Source organism: Plecotus auritus (genome assembly GCF_963455305.1).
Source record: "Plecotus auritus genome assembly, chromosome: 3".
Lineage (NCBI taxonomy): Eukaryota > Metazoa > Chordata > Mammalia > Chiroptera > Vespertilionidae > Plecotus > Plecotus auritus.
Window position 1 is genome coordinate 110,111,245 of NC_137772.1, and position 10,097 is coordinate 110,121,341.

Here is a 10,097-nt window from a genome sequence, read left to right on the forward strand (position 1 = left end):
TTTATTTGTGGTGCCTGTGCTATGTCTCAAAAATACCTTCTTCCCCTGCCTGGGACACCATTGGGGAGGGTGCAGCAAAAAATAGAAGACATTTTTCCCTATTGCACACAGACCCTATATACAGGCCCATCTAACCCAGGCCTGCGGGATGCTTGGCACATTCTCCAATCCCTGCTCAGCACACGTGAGAAGGGACCTCTGAGTGGCCACTCTGGTCCTGGCACTTCCTGGCCCTCGGTTCCTTCCTGGTCCTGCCTGCAGCCCTAGTCTCCCTACTTGGCTCAACCTCCCATCTCCATCTTGGCCTCAGATGGCTCCCTTGGCTCCTGGGGGCTCTGTCCTCCCCTCCCAGCCTGGAGGTCCAAAGGGGAGGTTATGGCTTCTCAGAGACTCCCCGGCAGCCCTGTCACTCATGTTCACACAGGGGAAGGGGTATGTGTGACAGAAGTACCTGTATAAATGCGGGCGCAGGGGCAAGTCCTCCGGGATACTTGGACAGTTTGCTGATGACGTGGATCAGGGCCGCATTCTCGTCCTTGAGGCGCTGGCTGTCAGCCCGGAGGTTGGACAGGCCCTTCAGCTCCTCTTCCAGCTCAGCGGCCTTGCGCTCCAGGGCCCTGCGCACAAATCTCTCCAGCTCCAGGAGGGCTGGCCTCTCTGCAAAGTGCTCTGCCTCTGCGTGGTGTATTCCAGCTCCACCTTGAGCTGCACCAGCCGCAGCGTGGTATGGGTCAGGGCCTCAGGAAGTCTCTCATTCTCAATGCGCAGCTTTGCATAGAGTTTCCTGAAGCCTCCTTCAGGCTCTTCCAATTTGGGCTGGGGTTCTGGGTTTAGGTCCTGCTGCCTCCAGAGGAAAAGGGCTGGATTCTGGGCTGATGTCCACTGGCTTCACCTCCTCCCCCTTCTCAGGCCCTCTCCTCTCCTTGCCAGTTCTGCGGAGCTCCCTGGAGGCCTGTGGTCCCTGTCCCTGCTCATCAGGCACCTCTAGTCTCTGGGCAGGGCCATCAGAATTCTCAACACCAAGGACTTGGAGCTGCCAGGAAGGGTCCAGGCTTTGTGCAGCCTGCTCTTGATCGGGATGGGAGAGTACAAGGCAGGCCAGCAGGGGGGAGGGGCTGTGAGGTTGGCCGCAAGCCCCACCCCCAGATCAGGCCGGTTTGTTGGCTACAGTGGGCGTCATAGTGACCAGACCAATCAGGGCCATCAGAATTCTCAACCCCATGGACTTGGGGCTGCCAGGAAGGGTACAGGCTCTGTGTGCAGTGCTCTTTTTTTTTTTTTTTTTTTTTTTTATGGTACCACAATTTAAATTACACTTTTTTTTGGATTTTAAATATATATATTTTTTATATTTATTTTTATTTTAATTTAATAAATCTTTATTGTTCAGATTATTACAATTGTTTCTCCTTTTTCCCCCCATAGCTCCCCTGCACCCGGTTCCCACCCCACCCTTTGCCCTTACCTCACCCCACACTGTCCTCATCCATAGGTGTACGATTTTTGTCCAGTCTCTTCCTGCACCCCCCATACCCCTTTCCCCCTGAGAATTATCAGTCCACTCCCTTTATATGCCCCTGATTCTATTATATTCACCAGTTTATTCTGTTCCTCAGATTTATAATTCACTTGATTTTTAGGTTCACTTGTTGATAGATATGTATTTGTTGTTCATAATTTTTATCTTTACCTTTTTCTTCTTCTTCCTCTTCTTAAAGAATACCTTTCAGCATTTCATATAATACTGGTTTGGTGGTGATGAACTCCTTTAGCTTTTTCTTATCTGTGAAGCTCTATATCTGACCTTCAATTCTGAATGATAGCTTTGCTGGGTAGAGTAGTCTTGGTTGTAGGTTCTTACTATTCATCACTTCGAATATTTCTTGCCACTCCCATCTGGCCTGCATAGTTTCTGTTGAGAAGTCAGCTGACAATCGTATGGGTGCTCCCTTGTAGGTAATTGACTGTTTTTCTCTTGCTGCTTTTAATATTCTCTCTTTGTCTTTTGCTCTTGGCATTTTAATGATGATGTGTCTTGGTGTAGTCCTCTTTGGATTCCTTTTGTTTGGGGTTCTGTGGGCTTCCTGGACTTGTAAGTCTATTTCTTTCACCACGTGGGGGAAGTTTTCGGTCATTGTTTCTTCCAATAGGTTTTCAGTATCTTGCTCTCTCTCTTCTTCTGGCACCCCCATAATTCTGATGTTGGTACGCTTGAAGTTGTCCCAGAGGCTTCTTACACTATCTTCAACTTTTTGGATTCTTTTTTCTTTTTTCTTTTCTGGTTGAGTGTTTTTTGCTTTTTTGTATTTCAAATCTTTGACTTTATTCTTACGTTCCTCTAGTCTGCTGTTGGGTCTCTGTATAATATTTTTTATGTCAGTCAGTGTATGTTTAATTTCTAGTTGGTCCTTTTTCAATTATTCAAGGGTCTCGTTATATTTATCGGCCTTTTCTAGGATATTCTTGAAAAGCCTTATAACCGTGGTTTTGAATTCTATATCCAGTCATTTGTTTTCCTCCATTTCTTTCATTTGTGATCTGTTTCTTCGTCTCCCCATTTTTCACTGCTTCCCTGAGTTGGTAGGGTAGATTTGTGTGATAGGTTTCCTATATTGCCCAGTGGGTCAGCCTCCCCAGTTAACCTGAGGTGGACACTCTTGGTGCACCCCTTTGCGGACTGTGTGTACAGCCTTGTTGTAGTTAAGTCTTGATTGTTGTTGGTATCACTGGGAGGAATTGACCTGCAGGCCAGTTGGCTGTGAGGATCAGCTGTGTCTACACTGGGAGATTTTCGGCGCTGGAGACAGCCTTATAGGGTTAGCCTTGACAAATTGCAAAAGCCTCTGTGCTCAGCTTGGAAGGGGTGGAGTCTCAGGGTGGGGCAGACAGTCTTGGCTTCCCATCAGCCCTGCCCTTGCGCACAAGTCTCCAGACCTCTGCCTTCCATGGTTCCCGAGTTTCCACCTTACAGTTCAGATTTCCCCCTAAGAGCGTGGGTCTCCAGGGGCTCGCCCGGAACTGTGGTTCAGTGCATTCAGGAGCTTCCGACTCCCTTCTGCTAGGGATAGCCTGTGGTAACTCCGCAGTCAGTCTTTGTGCGCACTCACTCCTCCAGACCCCTGCTGCCGTGGCTCCCCTGAGTCTCCGAGTCTCCGAGTCCCCATGTGCCTTTCTCTCTACCTGACAGTCCAAACTCCCCCTGTATGAGCCTGGGTCCACAGGGTTTCACCCGGAACTGAGGTTCAGTGCAGTTGGGGGCTTCCTTCCCCCTCCTGCCAGAGAAAGCCAGCCAGGCACTCCGCAACCCTTCCTCTCTGGGCGCATGTGTCTCTGTACCTCAGCCCTTTGCCGCTCCTTCTCCGTGAGCTTTCCTCTTTCCTTCTAGTTGTAGAATTTCCACTCAGCCAGCTTTCCTGTGGTTCTGGATGGTGTCTGTTCTGTCTTTTAGTTGTAGTTTTGAAATTGTTTTGCGGGGCCGCAATTTAGGTGCTTACCTATGCCGCCATATTGGTTTCTCCTGTGCACCGTGCTCTTTATTGGGATGGGAGAGTCTGATCAGGGGAAGGCCAGCAGGGGGGAGGAGCCTTGAGGTTAGCCAAGGGCTCCACCCCCTGATCAGTGGTTTGCTGGCTACAGTGGGCGTCATAGCAACCAGTCCAATCAGGGCCATCTTCTGCCCATTTGCCAGTCCCCAGGCCCAATGCCACCTCCACTGCTGGCTGTCAGGCTGTTGGGATCACCAGCTCATCCCCAGCTGCTTGGGGACTCAGGCCTGCGGGAAAGCCAGCGAAGGTGACCTCACCTGCATGCGCATGTGCAGGGCAGGCTGCTGATGGAACGCACTGCCTGCTCAGGACGCTCATGCCGGGTTGGGTGGTTGCTGCCGCAAGTCCCTGCCCACCATGTCTGCTGTGTGTGCAACCTCCTCATGTCCGGTCATGACTCTTACAGCATCCCAGCCTAATTTGCATTCTCTCTCTCTCTCTCTCTCTCTCTCTCTATATATATATATATATATATATATATATATATATATATATATATATACTAGAGGCCCAGTGCACGAAATTCGTACACGGGAGGGGGGTGTCCCTCAGCCCAGCCTGCACCTTTTCCAATATGGGACCCCTCGAGGGATGTCTGACTGCCCGTTTAAGCACGATACTGGTGGGATAGGGCCTAAACAGTCAGTCGGACATCCCTCTCACAATCCAGGACTGCTGGCTCCCAACTGCTCGCCTGCCTACCTTCCTGATTACCCCTAACTGCTTCTGCCTGCCAGCCTGATCACCCCCTAACCACTCCCCTGCCAGCCTGATTGATGCCAAACTGCTCCCCTGCCAGCCTGTTTTCCCCTAACTGCCCTCCCCTGCAGGCCTGGTCACCCATAACTGCCCTCCTCTGCTGACCTGGTCACCCCTAACTGCCCTCCCCTGCAGGCCTGGGTCCCTCCCAATTGCCTTTCCCTGCAGGTCTGGTTGCCCCAAACTTCCCTCTTCTGCCGGCTTCGTCACCCCTAACTGCCCTCCCCTGCAGGCTTGATTGCCCCCAACTGCCCTCCCTTGCAGGCCTGATCCCTCCCAGCTGCCCTTCCTTGATGGCCATCTTGTGGTGGCCATCTTGTGTCCACATGGGGGCAGAATCTTTGACCACATGGGGAAGCCATCTTGTGTATTGGAGTGATGGTCAATCTGCATATTACTCTTTTATTAGATAGGATAGAGGCCTGGTGCACTGGTGGGGGCCAGCTGGTTTGGCCTGAAGGGTGTCCCGGATCAGGGTGGGGGTTCCCTTGGGGCATGGGGCGGCCTGGGCGAGGTGCCTGTGGTGGTTTGCAGGCTGGCCACGCCCCCTGGCGACCCAAGCGGAGGCCCTGGTATCTGGGGTTTATTTATCTTCTACAATTGAAACTTTGTAGCCTAGAGTGGAGCCAAGCCTTCTGCTTGCTCCATGGTGACAGCCATTTCTGTTGAGTTTTATGTATCTTCTATAATTGAAACTTTGTAACCTTAAGCGGAGGCCTGGGCTGGCCAGGGCTGCAGAAGCTTGGCTTCCTCCATTGCCATGGGAAACCCTATCCTCCTGCTCTTTCCATCTCCAAGGCTGCCACCATTCCTGTTTGGATTTATGTATCTTCTATCATTGAAACTTTGTAGCCTTGAGTGGAGGCCTAGGCCGTCAAGGGCAGCCGGCAGCTTGGCTTCCTCCATTGCCGGGGAAACCCAAGCCTCCATCCTGCTCTCTGTGGCTGTAGCCATCTTGGTTGGGTTTATTTGCATATTTGCTCCTGATTGGCTGGTGGGCGTGGCTGGTGGGCATGGCTGGTGGGTGTAGCAGAGTGATGGTTAATTTGCATATTACTCTTTTATTAGATAGGATATACCCCTTTAACCTGGCTGGTGTGGCTCAGTGTTTGACGGTCAACTCATGAACCAGGTCACGGTTCAATTCCCAGTCAGGGCACATGTCTGGATTTAGGGTTAGTCCCCAGAAGGGAGCATGCAGGAGGCAGCTGATGGATAATTCTCTCTCATCAAGGATGTTTCTCTCTCCCCATCTCTTCCTCTCTGGAAAAAAAAATTAAAAACAGGGTAGCAAAAATTTAAAAAATAAAAGGAAAAAGGAATGATTCTGTTTGTAAAAATAATAAGTAAGTAAATAAATAAATAAATAAAATAAGCCCTGTTAGTTGATACTGATGCACAAGAGCTATAGCCCTAACTATGATAAATATTTCTTTATAGAGATTTCTGCTGATACCACAATTCTCCATGCAACCACTTATCTGCTTTCTGTCACTATAGATAATGGCAATATCTAAACTATTATATAAGTTGAATCACACAGTATGCATGACTTTATCTGACTTGCTTTCTCTTGGATTAATATGTAGACAGGTATACAATTAAAATTTTGGAAACTGTCAAATTATATTACAAAGGAGTTATATTTTGTATTTCCAGCAGAATTATATGAAAGTTACAATTTCTCTTGCCAACACTTGACATGGTCAATCTTTTGATACTAGCTATTCTAATAAGTGTGTAGTGATATCTCATTATAATATTTAAGTTGCATTTCCCTAATATATGATGTTCATGTTCTTTTTGATTATCTTTGGTAAAGTGTCTGTTCAAATATTTTGCCAATTTTTAATTGGGGTGGTTTTAAAAATTATCATTGAGTTTTCAGATTCATTTTACATAATGGATTCAAGTTGTTTATCAGCTATATAAGGTGCAAATATTTTCTCCTAGTGACTTCTCGTTTAATTCTCTTAGCAGTGTTTTTCAAAATACCAAAGTCAAATTTATCATATTTTACCTTTTATGAATTTAGCTTTTGGTGTCATATCCAAGAAATCTTTTCTTAATGAAAGGTCAAAAACATTCTAAAATGTTTTCTTTTTGAAGTTTTATTAGAATTTAAGTTTTAGATTGAAGTATATGATTCATTTTGAATTATTTTTTTATTATGATACAGGTATAAACCAAGGTTTTTTCCCCCTTAGATTGTCAGTTATTCCAGCACCATTTTCTGAGAAGACTCTCCTTTGTCAATTGATTTCCCTTTACACCTTTGTTAAAAATCCCTGTATTTGTGTACCTATCTCTGTTTCTTTTTTAATTTCTTTTTATTCTGCTGTATTAATCTATTTGCCTATCTTAATTGAAATACCATACTGACTGGATTAGTGTAGGTTTAAAATAAGTCGTGATATAAGGTACAGTTAGTCCTTCAGCTTTGCTCATATCTAAGTTATTTGCATTTCCATATACATTTTTTTACAATCAGCTTGGCCAATTCTTAAAAAAATAAGATATATGTTGGATTTTTAATTGAGATTATATTGAACCTATAAATTAATTTAGGGATAATTAAGATCTTTACAATATTGAAACTCCAAATCATTAACAAAACATATCTCTCAGTTTACATAGGTCTCCTTTTATTATTTACCAGTGTTTTATGATTTTTTGTATACAGGTCTTGCACATCTTCTGTAGATTCCTCATAAACTCTTAATATTTTAATTTTTTATAAATGGCATTGTTTTTATTTCAATTGTTGTTTAATTTCTGTGAACCAATCTTGTATTCTGCAGCCTTGTAAAAATGACTTATTACTTTTTAGTAATTTTAATAGTACCTTTTCCTTTTTACCACAGAGTAGTATTCCATGGTCTATATGTACCACAGTTTTTTATCCAAGCATCTACTGATGGATATTTGATGCTGCTTCCAAATTTGGGCCATCCTATATAATAAAGAGGTAATATGCAAATTGACCATCACTCCAACACACAAGATGACCACCCCCATATGGTTAAAGATGGCCACCAAAAGATGGCAAGCAGGGGAGGGCAGTTGGGGGGAACCAGGCCTGAAGGGGAGGACACTTGGGGGGAACCAGGCCTACAGGGGAGGGCAGTTAGGGGTGACTGGGCCAGCAGGGGAGAGCAGTTAGGGGTGACCAAGCTGGCAGGGGAGTGGTTAGGGGGTGATCAGGCTGGAAGGCAAAAGCATTTAGGGGCAATCAGGCAGGCAAGCAGGTGAGCGGTTGGGAGCCAGCAGTCCTGGATTGTGAGAGGGATGTCCGACTGCCCATTTAAGCCCACCAGGAATGGGCCTAAATAGGCAGTCAGACATCCCTTGAGGGGTCCCAGACTGGAAAGGGTGCAGGCTGGGCTGAGGGACATCCCCCATGCACGAATTTCATGCACTGGGCCTCTAGTTGTAAATAAAGCTACAATGAACATAGGGGTACATATATTTTTTTTTCAAATTAGTGTTTCAGGTTTCTTCAGATAAATTCCCAGAAATGGAATCCCTGGGTCATAAGGCAGTTCCATTTTTAATTTTTTGAGGTAACTCAATACAGCTTTCCACAGTGGCTGCACCAATCTGCATTTCCTCCAACAACGCACAAGGGTTTCCTTTTCTCCGCATCCTGGCCAACACTTGTTTGTTGAATTGCTGATGATAGCTATTCTGACAGGTGTGAGGTGATATCTCACTGAAGTTTTAATTTGCATTTCTCTGTTGGTTTAGTGGCTTTGAGCATCTTTTCATATGTCTGCTGGTCATCTGTATATCCTCTTTGGAGAAGTGTCTATTTAGGTATTTTGCCTATTTTCAATCGGATTGTTTGCTGTTTTGGGTATTGAGTTTTATATGTTCTTTATATATTTTGGATATTAACCCCTTTCAGATGTATCATTGGCAAATATGTTCTCCCATTCAGTGGGTTGTCTTTTCATTTTGGTGATGGTTTCCTTTGCTGTGCAAAAACTCTTTAGTTTGATGTAGTCCCATTTGTTTATTTTTTCTTTTGTTTCCCTTGCCTGAGGAGATATATCAGAAATATATTGCTGTGAGAAATAACTGACATTTTACTGCCTATATTTTCTTTTAGATTTTTTATGGTTTTGAGTTTACCCTTTACAACAGCATGGACAGACCTGAAGACCATTACGCTAAGTGAAATAAGCCAGTCAGAGAAAGAGAAGTACCATATGATTTCACTCATATGTGGTATTTAATGAAAAAAACTGATCTACCAAGCAAAATAGAGACAAACTCATAAATAGAGAGCAGGCAGACAGCTCTTGTGTGCATGTTGCGAGAGTGGAGGATGGAGGGATTTGAGCAAAAAAGAAAAAAGAGAGAGAGAACTCATAGACATGGACAACAGAGTGAAGATTACAGAGGTGGATTGGAGGTGGAAGAGGGCATAGAGGGGATAAATTGTGATGGGAATAAAATTTAAAAATAGTAACTTTTAGCAGCTCCAATAGGAATTTTAAATAAATTTTACCATATTTTCTACATTAACAATCAAGTTGTCTGCAAATAAAGACAAATTTTCTTCTACCTTTTAAATCTCAATGCCTTTTATATTTTCTTGCCCTATTTCATTGGTTGATGTTTAATAGTAGTATAATGTTGAATAGAAGTGGCAAGAGTGGGCATTCTTTTTCTTCATGATCTTAGAGGAAAAGCATTTATTCAGTCTTTTAGCCATAATTATGATGCTTAATTTGATGTTAGCATCACTGCTTTTTTCATAATCTAGTATACATTTTCAAGTTGAAGAAAGTGTCTTCTATTACGAATTTGCTGAGAATTTTAAAACCAAGAATAAATGTTAAATTTTACCAAATACTTTTCAACATCTACTGAAAATATCTTGTGGGTTTCCTTCATTAGATTTTTTATTGTGGGGAATTACATGAATTTAATTTTGAATATTAAATCCTTCATTACTTTTATCACGTTTATTCTAGGATGAATTTTACTTAGTCATAGTATTTTCAACTTGCAAAAGATTTTTTAAGAATTATGACATGTGCCCTGGCTGGTTTGGCTCAGTGGATAGAGCATCGGCCTGTGGGCTGAAGGGCCCTGGGTTTGATTCCCAGTCAAGGGCACATGCCCCATATGGGCTCCATCCCAGTAGCGGGCATGCAGGCAGCAGCTGATCAATGATTCTCTCTCATTGATGTTTCAATCTCTCTCTCCCTCTCCCTTCCGCTCTGAAATCAATAAAAATATTAAAAAAAAGAATTATGACATGTATGTTTATGAAGGATATTGGTCTATAGTTTATTTTCTTGTAATCTCTTTGTCTTAGTTTAGTATTTTGGCAATGCAGGTGTCACAAGATTATTTGGGAACAATTATTTTGTCCTTATAAAAAAAGTTTTTATAAAAAGTTTTTGTAGGACTGAATTTTTTTCCTTTTTAAATGTTCCATAAAATTCATGAATAAAGTTATTTATTCTTGGAGTATTATTTGAAGTAATGTTTTCAACTACAAATTTAATTTATTTAATAGATATGAAGCTATTAGGATTTTTTTTTTTGTATGAAATTTGGTAGTTTGTGAAACTAGTTCATTTTACACAATTTTCAAGTTTATTGGCATAATGCTTTAAAAGTATTCCATTATTATCCTTTAAATATCTCTAAAGATGTCACCTCTCTCATGCCAGATTTTGGCAATTTGTGTTTTCTCTCTTTTTCTCCTAACCAATCTAGGTAATCATCAATCAATCTTTGAAAATTTTTCAAAGAATAAGTTTTGGCTTCATTAAT